Genomic DNA, 19,175 nt, shown 5'->3' on the forward strand with positions numbered 1-19,175 from the left:
TGACAACAATATCTGCAATTATTTAGTTTTCACAAAGTTCATGAAAACATCTAGTGTCAACGTTTCTGAAATCTCTATGCGAAAGGCATTTGATGTTTAAAACAGGGCAAGTTATTTATTTATTTTCCTGTACTAAATATTTTTGTAAGCGCTGTGACTTAGTTTTCTAAGTAGAGCGTATTTTAAATGCCGTTTATTATTAAGTGGTAATTAGAAGTGGCTTTTATAAGTGACCCATAATTTACTGTACTGTATGATATTTCTCCATACCTGAGACAGAATCTCTAAACTAATGTTATATTACAACCTTTATAACTATTATTTAAATAGTCAAAATTATAACTTTAGCGATGGCTCCTTTATTATCTGTTTTTTGCAGTTTATTACTGTTGGATGTACTTAAATTATAGATTGCTTAAACGTGTTCTTCGGCGCGACATGCTTGGTTGATTCCGATGTCGATTTGGTCTGATAAACACAACTCTGTACAAACAACATTTTAAAGGCAGTGGATACTATTGGTAATTACTCTAAATAATTATTGCCATAATTCCTTTCTTTGTGACGAGTAATGGGGAGAGGTTGATGGTATAAAACATTGTGAGAAACGGCTCCCTCTGAAGTGCCATAGTTTTCGAGAAAGAAGTAATTTTCAACGAATTTGATTTCGAGACCTCAGATTTGCATCTGAAAGCGCACAACTCCGTGTAACAAGAGTGTTTTTTTATTTCATTATTATCTCCCAACTTTGATGGCCAATTGAGGTCAAATTTTCACAGGTTTGTTATTTTATGCATATGGTGAGATACACGAGGTTAAAAGACTGGTCTTTGACAATTACCAATAGTGTTCACTGCCTTAAAAGGTATAATCTAAAGCTGCACGTAAAGATGTGGGGAACAAGGGTAGTATGTTGATTGTCAGGAACGGCTCCCTCTGAAGTAACGTAGTTTTTGAGAAAGAAGTAATTTCTCACTAAAATATTTGAATTGACTTCGAGACCTCAGCTGAAGAAAACGACATATAGATATATAAGATGCACCACATTCACACGTCCGTGCGGCCCCTAAATCGAATGTAGTTTAGTATACTATTAGGGGCCGCAACCACGTCAATATGTTAGTAAACTAAACTACATTTGATGATACAACAATGCAGTCCCTAATGTCCCCTCAGGTGATTTCCCCTGTTCCTATTCCCTGTTATTTATTCGCAAATTAAAAAGTCATTTAATAAGCTATTTCCGATGGAATCGCCACAAGACACGACTGTAAATATAACATGCAGTGAATGCAATGGGTATGGCAATTGCTTCTTGGGGTGTTTAGAGTATGTAAATCGCAACCACATGACTCTAAATATACGATAAATGTAAGAGGCACATAAGACATATAATAATTACCTCTTGTTTAATAGTAAGAGTATATGTAATTTGCCAACCAGATGAATGTAAATATACCATGCAGTGTTTGCAATGAGTATTATAGGTACATCATAATTGCCTCTTTCTTTAAATAGTATATGTAAATTCGCCAACCACACAATTGTTATACCTGCAGTGAATGAAATGGGTAGATGATAATTGCTTCCTTTTTTATTTGGGGAGGGTTATAAATCCCCTTTCACACGAGAGAAATTTAGCAAAGGATCCTTGCTAAATTGTAGCATGGTTGTAGCATTTGAAAAATATATACCTCGTGTGAAAGGACCACAATGTGTTCTGCTGTCCAAGTTCTTTTGCAAATTATTGTCTCTTGCAAAAACATTGCTAAAATTAAGCAAGGGACCCTTGCTAAATTGATCTCATGTGAAAGGGGTTGAATTTTGTTCTCACGTTCAGAGTGGACTGTTGTGTTACAGACATGTCCCTTCGCACGAATCCACGGCCCGGGCACCTGCTGGTGACGGACTAATTATACAAGACCGTTGTAATAATTTGGACCTAGTGAAATTGGATCGGTGACGATTATCTGCGGGGATAGCTGGGTACGGGTATGATTGAAGATGGTTGGGGGACGGTAAGGGGGTGGGTTCTGGATGGGGGTCATTCACTCTTAAAGGCACAGGACACTATTGGTAATTACTCGAAATAATTGTTAGCATAACAACTTATTTGGTAATGAGCAATGGAGAGCTGTTGTTAAAACTAAACATTGTGAGAAACGGCTCCTTCTGAGGTAACGTAGATTTTGAGAAAGAGGTTGTTTCTCACTCTTAATCATAAAAGGCCTGAAGCCTTATACTATGCATCTGAAAGCACACAAAGTAATGCAACAAGGGTGTTTTTTTCTTTCATTATCTTGCAAACTCGATGACCAATTGATCCCAATTTTTCACAGGACTGTTATTTTATACATATGTTGGGATACACCAAGTGAGAATACTGGTCTTTGGCAATTAACAAATGTGTCCAGTGCCTTTAAGCACCGGGGAGGACGATGGACAAATTACGGTGTCCTTTCTCTATGGTACAATCAAGGTTGCCTCAGTTTATGGAAGACGAAATAGGTTGTTCCCCTTCCCCCTGATATAGATTGAAGAGGCTCTGTTGGCAGTTGGTGGATATTTTAATAAGATTGGAAAGGCGGTGGAGTGGTTGACAAGTGTAAAATTGAGAGTTTTGGGAACTCTGAAGAAAATGAAATGAAAAAGTTGGATTAAAATATTTTTTAATAAAGATTAGTTGTATAATAAAAGGGTGGGAGTGAAGGGAAGACAACAATTTGACCTTTTCAGGGGGATAGCAGGAACTTAAGCAATTTGAAAAAGTGACAAACTTAGACAATAACTGAAACGAGGAAAACACCTGTGGTGTGCGTACTCCAAGTTTCAAATCAAATTATTCACTTCTCAGACAATTATTGAACTCTGATATGCACTTGTCGTGTTGTATCGTACACTCATAATTCTGACTATAAACAAATGGGGAAACAACAGATGTTTTTAAACGTTTTTTGACACGGCGAAACGTGCGGAAACAAGGGTGGGTTTTCCTGTTATTTTCTCCCGACTCCGATGACCGATTGAGCTTAAATTTTCACAGGTTTGTAATTGAATATATAAGTTGTGATACACGAAGTGTTGGCCTTTTACAATACCGTTACCAACAGTGTCCAATGGCTTTAATGTCAGAATAGCATTTGAAGTCCCCTAATCACGATGGATTTTTTTTGACTGCCATTAAATTTTGAAAATCAACACGCTTATTGAACGTGTTTACCACCTCTGAAAAAACATCAACAACTTCCGAATACTTTAAAATATAACAAATTGTCTAACAATTGTTTTATGGTGTGTTTATGGTAAACTAGTTGTTGGGAATAAAAACACTCTTCAAAGTAGTAATAATAATAGTCCACCTTTATATTAAGTTCGTGAAGCTGCAAAGAGGTATAGTTCTAAGGGACGAGAGGTTATTGTGAGACAGAGAGATGTAAACGTCCTTTCCATTCCAATCATCATTGATATACTGATTAGGAACGATGGGATCATTTGGTGACGAGGTTGATGAGATGAGGTTGATGAGGTGTTGACAATGGATTGGATATCCAGGCTGTCGTGAAAGACAAGGAGGGGTTGATCAGAAGGCGAAGATGAACGCTGAGCTAGCTAGACGGCCTTTAGCATTAAATGACATGATTAAACTCGTGTTGGGAACGGGAGGGCAAAAAACGGCCAAAGTTTATTTGGGAGAGAAATTGGATCGAAGCTGTTAAAGTATCTCCCTCTTCGTGACGTAAATATGCTTTGCTCTGACGATGCACCCCCCACCCTCCCCACCCGATCTCTTGCCTAAAACATTGATGAGAGGGTGGAACAAAACAACAACAACAACGATGACGACGACAACGATGACGACGACAACAACAACAACAACAACAACAACAACAACAACAACAACAACAACAGCAGAAAAAAACAGCAACTGACAAAACAAAAAACAGCAACAGCAGCAGCAACAACGACAAAAACAAAGACAATTTACGAGGTTAAACATGAACTTGATATAATATTAAAAATGTGTTTCTTTTTACGAGGTTATCCTCCGGTAAAATTCAGTCAATTAAAAAATAGTTTAAAATAATTATTGTCGAAAAACCGATATCTTGCTTTAAATTCTCCACACACTATACCAAAATTAAGAGCCTGCAGTACAAAATAATTTCTAAATTGTAGGTCTGTGTTGGTTTAATAACCAAGGAATTGACTAAATTAATGTTGATGGTTTCGTCAAGCAGCTTGTGTCAAAAACAAACAATTTCAATTACATTTATGACGATTGAAGATGGTGTATTTACGCGAGAAATATTTACCGTATAAGAATTCCAATACATTTATATATACGTCGTGCTGAGTGCTTGTTTTTGAGATGTAACATGCGACGGGTTTCCTGATGTGAAATCCAGGAGTGACCTTTAAGACGATAGTGATGGAATGACGAAGAAAGAGAAAACTAAGATGGCCAAGAGTTTGATCAAAGGAACGGATAATATAGGACTGATTTTCCTCATATGCGAGGATGAAAGTAATGCTACAAGATGTACCAAACGATAGTTATTGGCTTTCTATGGAGAGTAACAAATATAAAATTGTATTCAAATGCATATCAATTTAGTTAATTCAATTGTCTGTGTTTTTTTTTTTTTATTTTTTTTTTTTATTAACGTTAATTCTAGCAGTACAACATGTGTGAAGGAAAATTACAAATCCAATGAGCATTTAGTTACATACACAACATATCCTATCTGTATGGTTTGTGTTGTTCTGTTTTGTTTTGCATTTATTGCATATCAATTAAATTAAATCAACTTCAGTCTGTTTATTTTCAAAATCAATAACGTTAATCCTAGCAGTACGACATGAGTGAAGAAAGATACAAATCCAATGAGCATTTAGTTACATACACAACATAATTTATCTTTTTGGTTTGTGAATTTTTGTTTATAATATTGAAGATCAAATTTAGGTCAAGTGTCGCATCAAAACACAAAACACACACAAAACGAGAAAAAATCACTTTATGTTGTATGCTTAGTTTGTCTTCGTGTTCATTAGTAAAAAAAATCACAAGGCTACATGCTTATGGCAGAAAATTATACATCCCATCTTAACATATGAGAATACCAAGACACACAAAGGAGAAAAGGGCATAAGAATAAGAAGGAAAAGGAAGAACCAATATTGACTAGTGTAAGGAGTGAGCACTGATTATGCGCTAGGTCTCGGTGAGTCATCCGAAGACGTTTTCACATAATGCTAAGAGTATGTACCATCTTGACTGTAGGAATTCCCTTGGGGATTCGGCTGCATAAAATAGCATGGCATTATAAGCATCCACCACTCTATCTATAATACTATCTATAGCAAGAGTATTCTGGAATAATAGTGAATATATAAAAAAGGATAGTATTAGTAAATTTCTATAATATTTGTATTGTTGTATTTGTATTATTTTAGAATCATGATTTTATATTGTTTTCAGCTGCATAAAATAGCATGGCATTGTTAGCATCCATGAGTGTACATTACTATTTGTAGGAAAAGTATTCTGGAACAATAGTGAATAATAATATAAAAAAGGATAGTATTTTTCAATTGCTGTATTTGTATTGTTACTGTACTTGTATTATTTTAGAATCATGATTTTATATTTTATTCAGCTGCATAAAATAGCATCGCATTATAAGCATCCATGACTCTATAATACTATCTGTAGCAAAAGTATTCGGGAATAATAGTGAATATATAAAAAGGGATAGTATTAGTAAATTCTTATATTTATGTGTATTGTTTTATAATCGTGGTTTTACTCAGCTGCATTAAGTAGGATGGCATTATAAGCATCCATGAGTGTACACTACGATCTATAGCAAAAACATAACTATGGAATAATAGTGAACAAATTGGGATAGTATTTTCTAGTTAAGAATTGCTATATTTGTTTTGTTGATGTAATTGTTTTGTTTTTTAATCATGATTTTTTTCAGCTGCAAAAATACGATGGCATTATAATTATACATTATACTACATTAGCTATAACATTAAATAAGCAAAGGTATTCTTGATTACTAGTGAATATATTTTTACATAGAAAAGGATAATATTATCCAGCTTTGAAATTTCATGATTTTAATCAGCTTTATCAAATATGATGGCACTTAAAGCATCCATGATTGTTTGCTTATATCATCAATAAAGTATTCTGGAATAACTGTGAATATTATATATTTCACATATTATTATTTTACTACAACTATTGTATTACGATGATCAAAATATGATCTAGATATATAAGTAAAAATTTACGAGTTATTCTTTAAAAAACATCTTAACTAAACTGCGCTATAGACTTACCCAATGAAGTCAAATTAGGCATCTGAAATAGATATACCATTAATAATACGAAACGCTATAAATAGACATATGCCTACAGTTCGTGTAAAATGTCTGTAAGATAATTGCATATCAAAGTTGAAGGTGTGACTTTTAATCTCAAACTCAACGATACAACAATGTTTGAACCCGTAATTTCAAACACAATCCGGTCTAAAAATAGCAACTCAGACAATCCCTGTTGTTTAGATTTCTATGACTAATGAATATTCATGAGCTAACCTACGTCATCAAGCTTCGAAGGATGAACTTTTGTAAGATGATGTTATTTTCAAAGAACGTATAAGGGACGTTTTTTTATTATTGTGTTGAATATGATTGTACGTCTCATTATGGGAGAGGACAAAGAACTTGCATTTTTCACCGAGAGAAGCCTTTAAGGCTAAATGGTTTAATTCATATCTGAACATATTTTTAGAAATAATTCCTGCACTGTTCTTTCAAAAACAGCATTTAAGATGTCAGAGTCTGATAATTTGCTCTTATTTTAAATAATGTTTTGCATAATATCAATAATTCGATTTAAAAAAAAAAATCTCGCACAGTTCTGAGTTAAAGGCAATTTATTTCAGAAAAAAAAAAAAAAATTTAACCAGTCAGTTTTCCTTCTCTTTCAAATTTACTTAAAATCCTTGAGTCAGTTAGTAATAAATCAATGGAAAGTTGATTGGAAAAGTTATTAGAAAATTTATATGATGTTTGTATACGAAAACTTGTGTCTTTCCATCCGTGAGTATGGACAAAAATGTCTCAATTATCCAGAAAGGTAGTTGGCTAGTATTCAAGTTAAAGGTTAATTTGTGGGGTTTGTTTCATAAAGTAACATAAGTTCATGGTATGTTTTAAATTGCGTACACAATTAAAGCAATTTCTTGATCCGTTAAACCTCCGAAAATAGCAAAACTATAACCACAATTAAAAACACATCCAGTGTGTTTATTGTTAAAGGGTGGTTGTTGTTTTAATATCAGGCCCGTCACTCCTATTCCGCCCTCTTGTGTTGGGAAGGAAGACACTCAGAATGCGGGTACTCAAGCTTGACACAACCTCACAACGGGGAAATGACATCATTAGCTAAGTATGTTTAGATGAACATAAAGATATCTTATTTCATACCCAGTGACCACAATTCTAATACAATTCATTTTCCAAATAACCATACAACAATCAGATAAAAAAATAAAATAAAATAAAAAACACGCGGGAAACATCATTGAAAAAAAAATAGACCTAGAGGCGGTCACTTTTCGCGCTCTCCCCGCGCCGACATGTTTCGCGCCAAAATTAGGAAAGCGCGGGAGTTTGTTTTTACTCGTGTAGGATAATGTGTCCGATCGGTCTTAGTGAACTTCGTGCCGACACACGTAGCAGAGTAGACCGTGTGAACACCGATCATTATCACTGGGTGGGGGAACTTCAATTTTCCATGCCCGATTTCATTGTCGTTTTTATGTTAAAGAAAATGAAAAATTAGAAACCGAGGAAGTGAAATAAAAACTGCAATTTAAGTTCGACCGATTAGGTACTTTCTGTTGCGAAAAACAAAATCAGGAGATATGAAATCTTGTTTGGACTAACACGATCACCAGGAAAGATTTCGTCCGAAAAACTAAGAGATAATTTGTCAGCAATCGATGACCCATGGTAAGGATAGATAATGTCACAGGGTGTGAGTAATACTTACATTATTGTATAACCAAACATTATTTGCCCCAAGTTATATCAGTCTGTCTATGGTTCACTTTTTAAAGGCAGTGTACACTAATGGTAGTTACTCAAAATAATTATTAACATAAAACCTTTCTTGGTGACGAGTAATGGGGAGAGGTTGATGGTATAAAACATTGTGAGAAACGGCTCCCTCTGAAGTGTCATAGTGTTCGAGAAAGAAGTAATTTTTCACGAATTTGATTTCGAGACCTCATATTTAGAACTTGAGGTCTCGAAATCAACCATCTAAACGCACACAACTTCCTGTGACAAGGGTGTTTTTTCTTTCATTGTTTTATCTCGCAAATTCGATAACCGATTGAGCTCAAATTTTCACAGGCTTGTTATTTTATGCCTACGTTGAGATACACCAATTGAGAAGGCTAGTCTTTGACAATTACCAATAATGTGCACTGCCTTTAACTTTTTATTAAGCCTATGCACCATTTAACCCCTTTGTAACGATGGTATTTTTTAATGTATTGGTGGTTTTTTTTTATCTTAACCAAAAACGGCAAAAGGAAATTCCCATGTAGGGACAATAAATGTTTATTGTATTGTTTGTTTTTGTAAAGATGTCTCCACTGATAGTTTTCAAATCGACTTTGGTGAAAGTGAAAGACACAGTCGACCACAACATATTGTTGTAATCGATTAGTAATCAATTCATTGGAAATACCCGAACAAAGAATGAACCAAAACATCAGAAAGTTGTGCCTCAAGTTTGCTTTAGTAATAATTTCCCTATACGATAATTTTTTACATCAGTTTTTGGTGAAAGACACAGTCGACAATCAACATTGTTACAATCGATTAATAATCGATTCATTGGAAGTAGCTGAACCAACCATGGAAGCATTGACTAAACAGGAAGCTAAATCATTTTTTTTCTCTGACAACCATTGTCGAGCGCATCAACATTGTTTTAATCGATTAATAGTCGATTCATTGGAAATAGCTGAACCAACCATGGAAGCATTGACTAAACAGAAAGCTAAATCGCATTTTTTTTTCTGACGACGACCAGTGTCGACCGCATCAACATTGTTTTAATCGACTTGTGGTAAGTTTACAGGACGAACCAAGACTAAGTACGCACAGACCAGGCGTCTTCTTAATTCAATTTCAACGCAGCTACAATCGCTCAACAGCCTTAGATCAATAATAGGGGTAAAACTGCTTCCGTTCAGTGAGGTTGGGATAGAGAAGGGGGGGGGTACAGACCAGAAAAAAAGTGGACTCATTTGTGACATTTATTGGATTTTAGGTAGAAGAGAAGTCTCTCGCATCCCGAGAAAAGAAAATGTGTTATAGGTGCTGCAGTTTTTGAGAAATAAATTGTTGTCTCAGCAAAAAATATTCTAGCATGTACAACGTTTTAACCAGCTATGGTATTATGCATGACATTGATTTACTTCATTTCTCAAAACTACAGCACCTCAGCAAATGGTATTTTAAGGGAAGCTTTCTATTTTCATTATCTTCAAAGTGTGTAAGTTGAATGTAATTGTGTTTCGTGTTACAACAAGTACCCAGACCCTTTAAAATGCACTACAACTTATCATAAGTCTATTCTGTACGTCCATTAGACAAACCTTCACCCCGGGTGACCTTATACCATTGTGATTTGCTACCTTTGAAGAAACAGAAATATTTATAATAACAGCCACCATCCTAAGAAATTATTCTCACAAACCCCAAAAAACATTTTATAAATAAACCATTACAAGTCACGGCCATGCATTGTTCCCAAATTGATGGAGAAATCGAAGAGTAGGGAGATGGTGTTATTACATTAAACAGCAAATCGCTGTCCGAGTGAGGGGTTTTCAATGAACACGCTAACAAAACCACGACAATTGTGTATTGTGTAAGGTTGAGTGCGACGGTTTTTCAGTGCAACCTCGGCTGAACGTCAAGTGCGTTTTCAATAGGGATGGAATGAAACATAAAATTATCCCCAGGGCTGTGGGAAATGATAACATGCAAGAAGAAGCGAAAATGGAAATCTTCAATATTGTTCATAAACAATATTGTTATCTTATAGACGGCAGATTTTAAACTATTCATTTGAAATGTCGGTCTTAAACATAGTATTCAAAGTACGTTTAGGCTTCTTTTCAATGCTTGTTATTTACTGTTTATATGTTTATTATTGAAATAGTGGTTATTATTAAATCATAATACATTGCTTTAACATCTGGTGGGACAAAATCTCGCAACTTCTCTCTCGGCCCTAATGCTCAAACACGCGCGAGACTTGCCCACAGTCTACTCAAGGCGAGTTTCTTGTTAACTACTCAAAAATGTCTTGATTTTCTTTTTAAAACTGTGGAGGATAACAACCTGATATGCAGCTGTCCTTGCAAGATGTTGGTTATAGACGGCTTGACTTACGACTACGGTGCTGTGTTTTTATTACAGACAGGATCAGTTTACATGTTAACGCCTGCTCGTTCGCGCCTTTATTTGAAGATCACGCGATGCATAGAGACCGTGGAGTTCCAGCACCGATTCACAACGTGAAGCTATTAAAAGATAGTCTGCAAAATAATTACTGCAAAATAGGATCTTTTATGGCGCCATTATTGTGAAATGAATATGTCAAATTATTGTTTCTTTAAATTATACAGTGTTAAAAGGCCTTATCACAACTTGAAGGCAAACGAATATCATAGGAACAAAATGTGAACATTTAAAACTGTGAATCTCTTTCCTTCTTGTAGATTGGCTGGAACTGGTTTCCTGTAAATTTCATTGTCATTTTTGTAACTAACAAAAAATGGCAGTACGGGATTCTGAGGCATTCCATGGTGAGGTATCAATACATTATTTGTTTCCATGGTTACACCATGTGCACATGACACTTTATTATGTCATTTGTAATGCATTTGTAGCTATGGTATAATGACTCTGTAATTTGACCTTTGGTCATGAAGTTTGTCAACTTTAATAAAATTCAAATTTCAAATACATACAACGAGAACACAGTCACACCCCGCAATGTGGTAACCCCCACCCCCTTGACTGACCCCCTCCCCCACACACGCACACCTGGCACCACACATGAATAATGAGTTCACACTCACAGTGTTTGTCTGCACATTCAACGTGATCGAGTCTTACCTCATAATCTCATAATTCCATGTCATTATAATTTGAGCACCAACCCACTGTAAAACTAAAGGGGAAATACACTCACCCTGTATGCTACAATATTATACTCAAATCCATTCACATCCTCTTGTTTGAAATAAACAGCCAAAGAAACCAAGAAATTAAAATGATGTAAAATTCGGTGAAAACAACAATCTACTTCAACTTTCCACTGAAAAAAACAAAAACTATCGACTATCATTCTAGGCGAAATTTTTTTGGAGAACTTCAGTGTTACACTTTTTAATTGTTTATTTCTTCTTTCATTTGTCTTCTTGTTTTACTTAAATATACGTTTCTAGGGCCTATGTTGGTCAAATAAATAACAATGACAAACAAACACAATATAATCATTTTATTTCCTGATAAGTGGTTGTTCTGATTGTCATTTGAGATGGGAATAATTATTCTTAGAGTGTTCACGTTTGGGACGTTTGTGAATGATTTCTCTCAAGAGTGGAGATTTGATTAAAAAAAAAGAATAGAGTGGGATTATTGAAAGGGAACGCTCGTGAATTTATACCACGTGAGCTGTCAGATCAAATTATCAAGTAGTCCTAAGAATCATCAAAAAGGTAAGTTTGCATTAAAAAAAAAAAACATTTATTTTAAAGGGAAGAAGGTATACGTCTGGTAATGGTGAAAGACTTCCCTTGAAATATTATTCCATGAAATGCTTTACTTTTTGAGAAACCATTAAAACAATATCAATTCTCGATAGCGAGAATTACGGATTTATTTTAAACACATGTCATGACACGGCAAAACGTGCGGAAACAAGAGTGTCCGATGGCTTTAAAGCATTATGTTGAGACACACCAAGAGAGAATACTGGTGTTTGACGTACCAAGCATGTCCATTATTCAGTGCATTTAAGTCGAGTCGCCCTCTCCTATCACTTAAACCTTACATCATTGGCCTCGTCCTTATATTAAAAGCACATTATTTGACCCCCACAACAACAGAATAACTGCACTTTTCCGTCAAGTGTCGAACCCACTCTTAAGATTTTGCCACAATTCCTTACGCATCTTTTTTTCCCTTCCTTTCTTGAAGATCGAGTTACCCATAATAAATAAAGCATACTAGCTCGCATCTACGTCATCAGAATTCGACACCCTTCCGTAAAATGGCAGTGAGGGATTGAGGGAATAAATTAACTGTGAAATGAACAATTAAAATGGCAGACGCTCGAAGGGGAAAGTGTGAGAGGTTTTTTTCTAGATTGTTTAAGGGGATGTCAATTTTTGTATGGGGTGTGTTTTCTTCTTCCGTTTTGGAGAGCGATGGAAAACGTGTGAGAAATCATAAAATAGCTATGTGAGATTGTCTATACCTTTATTTTTGGAAAGAATCTCATTCATGTAATCAGTCTTTGAAGTTTATTACAAAATAGTTGTGATCATTTTTTATGGTTTAATTAACTGCATACATAATTGTTGAAATCAGTTAGCGTGAAAATATGTTTTTTTTTCTTTCAAATCAAATCAAATCAAATCAAATCAAATCAATCAGAAATTTTATTTCCATACAAACATAGGGCCTTTACAAATGAAAAATAAAAAATTATTTTCCAAAACTGAAACTGTATGTAGGCATGGCCCATTACAAAGCAAACACTTGTTGGGTGGGATGCCTTGTATAAAAAAAAAATGGAAAGTATTTATAAGTAAGACGATTGATTTTTGTTTGAATGTTGAATCTTTCTAATTGGAGAGATTTGTCATCAGGATCCAGCAAAGGTATTATAATGTTTCTTAAACGGTTTATTAAAGTCATTTGCAAGACACCGTTCAACAATTTTCACCAGTAGCCCATTTTCATAATTGCTTCATAGAGACGAATTACCAGCCAGTTATTTCACCAACATTGGGTAAATACGTCGTATCCATGCTAAAGAAATCGTGACTCAATAGTACCACTAGATTCTCAAAAACTACAGCACCTCAGCACGTTATATTATTTAAATGGAAGATTTCTATTCTACCATCATTATCTTTAAGCTGTGTCAGTTTAACGTAAATCTGTGGACACTGTGATTGTGTCCAACCATAATACTAGCAAACCATTTGAACAAAATTAACTTAAACTTGAATAATGAGAACGCCTAATGCAGATCTATTTTCATTTGGTAAATTGAAATTAAGTTGGTTTCGGTTTCTCATTGAGAAAACGAATACATATGTTTAATTACTATTTTTTACATCTGCAAGTAAAATATTATATGAGGGGTAAGTGTCAGAAATAAGACGACGTCTTATAAAAACTCGAGTGGGAGGACGACAAAACTACCCTGACACAAACCAAAAGGGAAGTATATACTGAGATCATTGTACAAAATACACAAGGACTACGGACGTATACCGACGTGTTAAAGAGAGGTTCTCATGAATTTCATTCATCACTCAACCACACAAAAACCAGCACTCCTTTACGTCACTTGTTCTATATGGGGGAGCACCCCCTGGGAATGAACCGAATGACGTCATCAGGATAGAGAGTGGGCATTAGCTGGTGAAGCTTTTCGTTGCAGCTTTCGTTGTGATGGACATTTTGATACCTTTTTGTAGATCAAGTTTTTGGCTTGTGAATCCTGCTCACTGTAAACTTATGAAGATGTGTGTAATATAGTTTATCTGTAGAAGTTTCAGCTTGATTAGTCATCACGTTTTTGAGGAAAAAAGGTGAAAATCACAGAGCAGTATTTTCAGGAGAGTCGCGTCAAAATCCGTTACACATGATTAAATAAGTTTCTACATGCTTAAATTATTTTTTTAGTGAGACAAACATTATGTTCGTGAAATTTTATTTTACATTTATTTCCGAAAACTACAGGACCTCAGCAGCTAATTATTTTAATGGAAGCTTTCTCACCATCATTACATTCAAACCGTGTAAAGTAAATCTGTGGATATTGTGTTTTGTGTCCTACGAAAAGTACCCAAACCATTCAACGGTCAGATCGTATTCAGTGCTACGGATGTTATAGTTTTTATTACAACTATCATAAAGTCTTAAAATCTAGCGTTTTTTTTATTTGTTTTAAAGGATTCGGGTACTTTTCAAAATGTCCACAGATTTACATTAAACTTACAGGGTTTGCAGATAATGGTAGCGGAAAGCTTCCCTTCAAATATTACTAACTAAGGTTGTGTAGTTTTTGAGAAATGTGTAAAACAAGTCACAAAATAAATTTGGTCACATAAGACCAAAATTATTTTAGCATGTAAAATCCCCTTAACCACTTATGATATTATACCAAAACCATAGCATAACTGGTTAATACGTTTTTACATGCTAAAACTGAGACGAAAATTATTACTTTTACTCATTTCTCAAAAACTACAGCACCTCAGTAAGTAAAATTTCAAGGGAAGCTTTCTACTATCATAATCTTCAAACTGTGTAAGTTTAAATCTGTGGACATTAAACTGTCCCTACATTGTAATCTAAACTGTCCTATAATAGAGCCTGTGTTGATAATAATATACTGCACAGTGAACAGTGCTTTAAAACAGCAATAAGAGCCGGCTATTAATGGTTTGGGGGCAATGGCGGTGGCTTGCAATAATAAAAAGGCAATAATGAAAGAAACTGAAGTCAGATTTATTGGTAATAAAAGGTGAATAAAAAAAACCGGCTAAAATGTATTGTCGAGTGGGTTTATTGAACAAGCTACTGGGGCCCCGAACAAAAGAAAGTGTATAGGCCTACACACGGTATTTAAAACAGTTGTGTTATAGTTAATTTTCGAATGACTAAAAATGTACATGTCATTTCTACTATATTATAACATTTTGTATTTATTTCCTTATTCGTTTTTAGTATCTGTGATTTCTGCAATATTTTGCGAGCAAAAAGGGCGCCCTCAAGCGTCAACCACTCATGCGCTGAATGTCACCACCCCGGGGGTGAATCAACCTTATCCCCACGTTGGCTCATCCCCCACGCGATGTATTTAAATAACAATCATCACACGTTATAATGTCTTCACGGATCATTAATATTTTGACGATCGATTTGAAAGCAATGATGTGTTCTGTTATAAGTTATTCATTAATTACAGACGGGATTTCGTGAAATCAAAGGCGGTGTTTTGAAACCACGTAGGGTTTACCTCTCGCGTGAGTTGTGAATGCTGAAGGCATTGTATTGTAATCTGTGGCTTATAAAACCCTATTTAAATCACATCAAGAACCAGCTAGGTGTCATTCGAACGTAGTGGTTTATTTTTGTACAAGCCGACAATTTGATGTTTTTTTTTCAACTTGTAGTCCAGTGTTTGAATGAAGCTCGGATCAAAACACCATAATAGACTAACAAACAAACAAACAAACAAACAAACAAACAAACAAACAAACAAACAAACAAACAAACAAACAAACAAACAAACAAACAAACAAACAAACAAACAAACAAACAAACAAACAAACAAACAAACAAACAAACAAACAAACAAACAAACAAACAAACAAACAAACAAACAAACAAACAAACAAACAAACAAACAAACAAACAAACAAACCCAAACATCCCAACGAACAAACACCCCAACACCACAACAATCAAACATGCGTGTAAAATATTGTATTTTAGATCGTTGTCGGCCATATTGTGTTTTCACAAACATTACTTCGGGGAGGAAAGGAATGAAGATGTATCTCTGTTATTTAAACTCGGATCCCCAAATGATTGGACTACAAATCCTCATGGTCGTTGGTTCTTCATGATAAATATGTTTACTAGATTACAATATGACGATTTATTTGGTTGCTAAGTTACAAACTGACGAGGAGGTAGTCTGAAATAAATCACAGAGAGTCACCTTGGGGGATATATGTGTAAACATGAATTAAGAGCTGGAAATAAGAATTGCTCACTGTCCTGAGCGCAGAAATCACACTTCGTGGGGAAACGGATTGTCATTTCAACCAACTGAATGTTATAAAGGAACATTACAGAATTGGCAAAGGGAAACAATGTAATGATCACAGATTTACATAAAACTTACACGGTCTAATGATGATGAAACATCATCCTTGAAATGTTTCTGTCTGAAATGTCTTATTTCATGAGAAATAAATATTTAAATTTCGCGTTTGGAGTTTATCGCTAGCGCTCAGTGCGCGTTTTATTCAAGTTTTTTTTTCATCGGTGTTATGCAAATCGATTGTTAACTATTTCCTCATGACCCAGAAGGCAGATCGATCTCAAACTTCTACAGGTTTGTCAGTTTATGTATGAGGTATATTACATAAAGTTCTTACACTGCCAGCAACTGTTTTCTTAGCAAAAACCAATTATGTAATGTTCCTTATACGACGCTTTGGGTTGTTCGAGAAGATGTTATTGTATTTTATTAATACACAAGTCCTAAGAGATGGTTAATTTGAAGGTGAATACAGTGTAAGAACATTTTATAGAATTTCCAATCAAACCTAAGCATAATTTTTTGTACCGACTTTTTTTACATGCTTAACCTAAGACATGTTAAGAATAGTGTGCGTGTATGAATGTTGAGGCTGGTGTCCAAATAATAATCACGTTCATCATTTTGTAAACGTGCTTAAAAAGTGGGTACAAATTGTGTTTAAACTCAAAACACTGTTTTTAGAGTGTAGTTAAAAACCAAACGAACAATTTATTTGTTTCATTCTGGAACGGAATGATCTACTACAAATAATTACAGCAAACCTACAGTGACTGTGTAAAGAAAAAATCAAAATGGATAATTATTAAGGTAAGGGGAGGCGGGTTTAAGCGTACACGACACACTCACCGTTTCTCGCTCTGCGATTGCGCACACGACTTGAATTGTCAATGAGTGCGTGTCACGTGACCAATCGCGTGACCTTATTTGGAGACGCACCTTGAGGAAAAGGCGGGAATAATACAAAAGGCGTGGGAGAATCAGAGAGAGAGACAGAGAAGGGCGGGAGAGGCAGACAGGGCGCCATTTTCATTCAATTAATTAGTAATTATGGGAAGTGCCATCCCATGCCCTTCGCAATGACGTGGCACTTACTCGGGCATGATGTAAAATTCAGAAAGACGAAATTCCTAACGATGTATTCATCAGTCCCTGGGCTCAACTCGCAGTCCTTGTAAAATATGTAGCCACTTAAAGGCAGCGGACACTATTGGTAATTACTCAAAATATTTATTAGCATAAAACCTTTCTAGGTGACAAGTAATGGGGAGAGGCTGGTGGTATAAAACATTGTGAGAAACGGCTCCCTCTGAAGTGCCATAGTTTTCGAGAAAGAAGAAATTTTCCACGAATTTGATTTCGAGACCTCATATTTAGAACTTGAGGTCTTGAAATCAACCATCTAAACGCACACAACTTCGTGTGACAAGGTTTTTTTTTCTTTCTTTCATTGTTATCTCGCAAGTTCGATGACCGATTGAGCTCAAATTTTCACAGGTTTGTTGTTTTATGCATATGTTGAGATACACCAACTGTGAAGGCTAGTTTGTGACAATCAATTTGAGGCCAAAACTTTGTGCTTCAAATATTTTATTACCGCTAGACAGTCAGGCGGGCTTGTCGCGGGACCTGTGTGCTCAATCTGTCACCAGTCTGGACCGGGCATTTGGTTTATTGCCTCGCCTTTCGGCCAATTGACCCCCTTGGACGGTGCCTTGCATTCCTTGATAGCCGGTCTGTGCTGGCTTGATCACTTTTGTCTGAGCAGCCTTTGAGTTGAGTTGACAATTTTTCAGTCATCAATTTTCGAATGGTTTAGTTCTATAAAATACAAGCATTTTGTTATGGCTTAGCTCATTGCAGCATAAACAAATAAAAGGCTGCTCAGGCCACTCTGTTGATCAAACCAAAGTGTTTCTGTGTCGTATGTGGTAATAATTACCAATAGTGTCCACTGCCTTTAATTATCAACATGGGAGGTTATTTCCGTGATGGATGAAAAAAAACATCATGGAGAAATAAATAGATAAGTAAATAAATAAATAATAGGTATAATGCACGAGTATAAAAAATGAGCAAATAAATAAATAAACAAACGAATAACAAGGTAAATCAGTATTCAGTATATACAATCAATAGAAACGGACAGACCGACAAACGTTTATTACATTTTCTGAATAAAAACCATTTTAACATTGCAAAATTTGTATTTTTATCAGTACGAGGGCGTTTTTGTTAGTAAATAAAATTGCCGGCTATTGCTTGTAGTACAATAATATTTATTAAGTGGCAAATCTCAAAAATAGTAAAAATAGTTGTAAGTACTAATTTCAATGGTCGCTGCTTCAACCTGACGTATATTATTTTAAACATTTTAAACATTTCTTTTGAAAAACAACACATGAAATTTTTCAAGTCGTTTGTTGAAACGAACATGAAAAGCCATTCAAGAGTTTATTCAATCTTTTCAGTGACCCGACCCTAACAGTCTTCACAACACACGACTCCAAAGTACTTTCAAAATCTAAAATAACTAAAATAACAAAACTGTGCTGTCACATAAAAAAACTGTTTACCTATTTGGTTTCTCGATCACTCTTCACCATTCTGCAAAAAAAAATGTTGTAATCAGTGTCATGTATGGACGAGGAATGATTCTAAAAAAAACAATTCTTATTATTTTGAAAAGGGAGCGCGGCTTTCCCCGTAAAAAAAACTGAACCCAAGCATTCAGGTGAAAATGTTGAAGGCCGTGAAACACAATACGTTTAAAAACACACGCCATAGATAAACTCAACCGCCAGAGGGCTTTCTGAGAGTAGACAAAATCGCCACGGCACGCGGTTATCTCGTGACATACTCATTCAGTATACGAAACACAATACAATTTATACATGGAGAAATTAATTTGTAGGAGCTAGGATAAACACAATATTGCACAAGAAAGAGGTGCTCAGGCCACCGACCTCTTTTGCAGGAATTTAAA

The 19,175-nt window shown here is 35.2% G+C and overlaps 1 long non-coding RNA gene across 1 annotated transcript; it reads right to left on the minus strand.

Moving 5' to 3' along the window:
* Positions 1-271: 271 nt before the first annotated feature.
* Positions 272-17,992, minus strand: LOC117304290. The gene is made up of 3 exons (XR_004520581.1): positions 17,743-17,992; positions 12,256-12,260; positions 272-284 (listed from the first exon to the last, which is right to left on the minus strand). It is a non-coding gene; the product is annotated as an uncharacterized LOC117304290 (long non-coding RNA).
* Positions 17,993-19,175: the final 1,183 nt, after the last annotated feature.

This window comes from Asterias rubens, chromosome 21, assembly GCF_902459465.1.
Source record: "Asterias rubens chromosome 21, eAstRub1.3, whole genome shotgun sequence".
Taxonomy (NCBI): Eukaryota; Metazoa; Echinodermata; class Asteroidea; order Forcipulatida; family Asteriidae; genus Asterias; species Asterias rubens.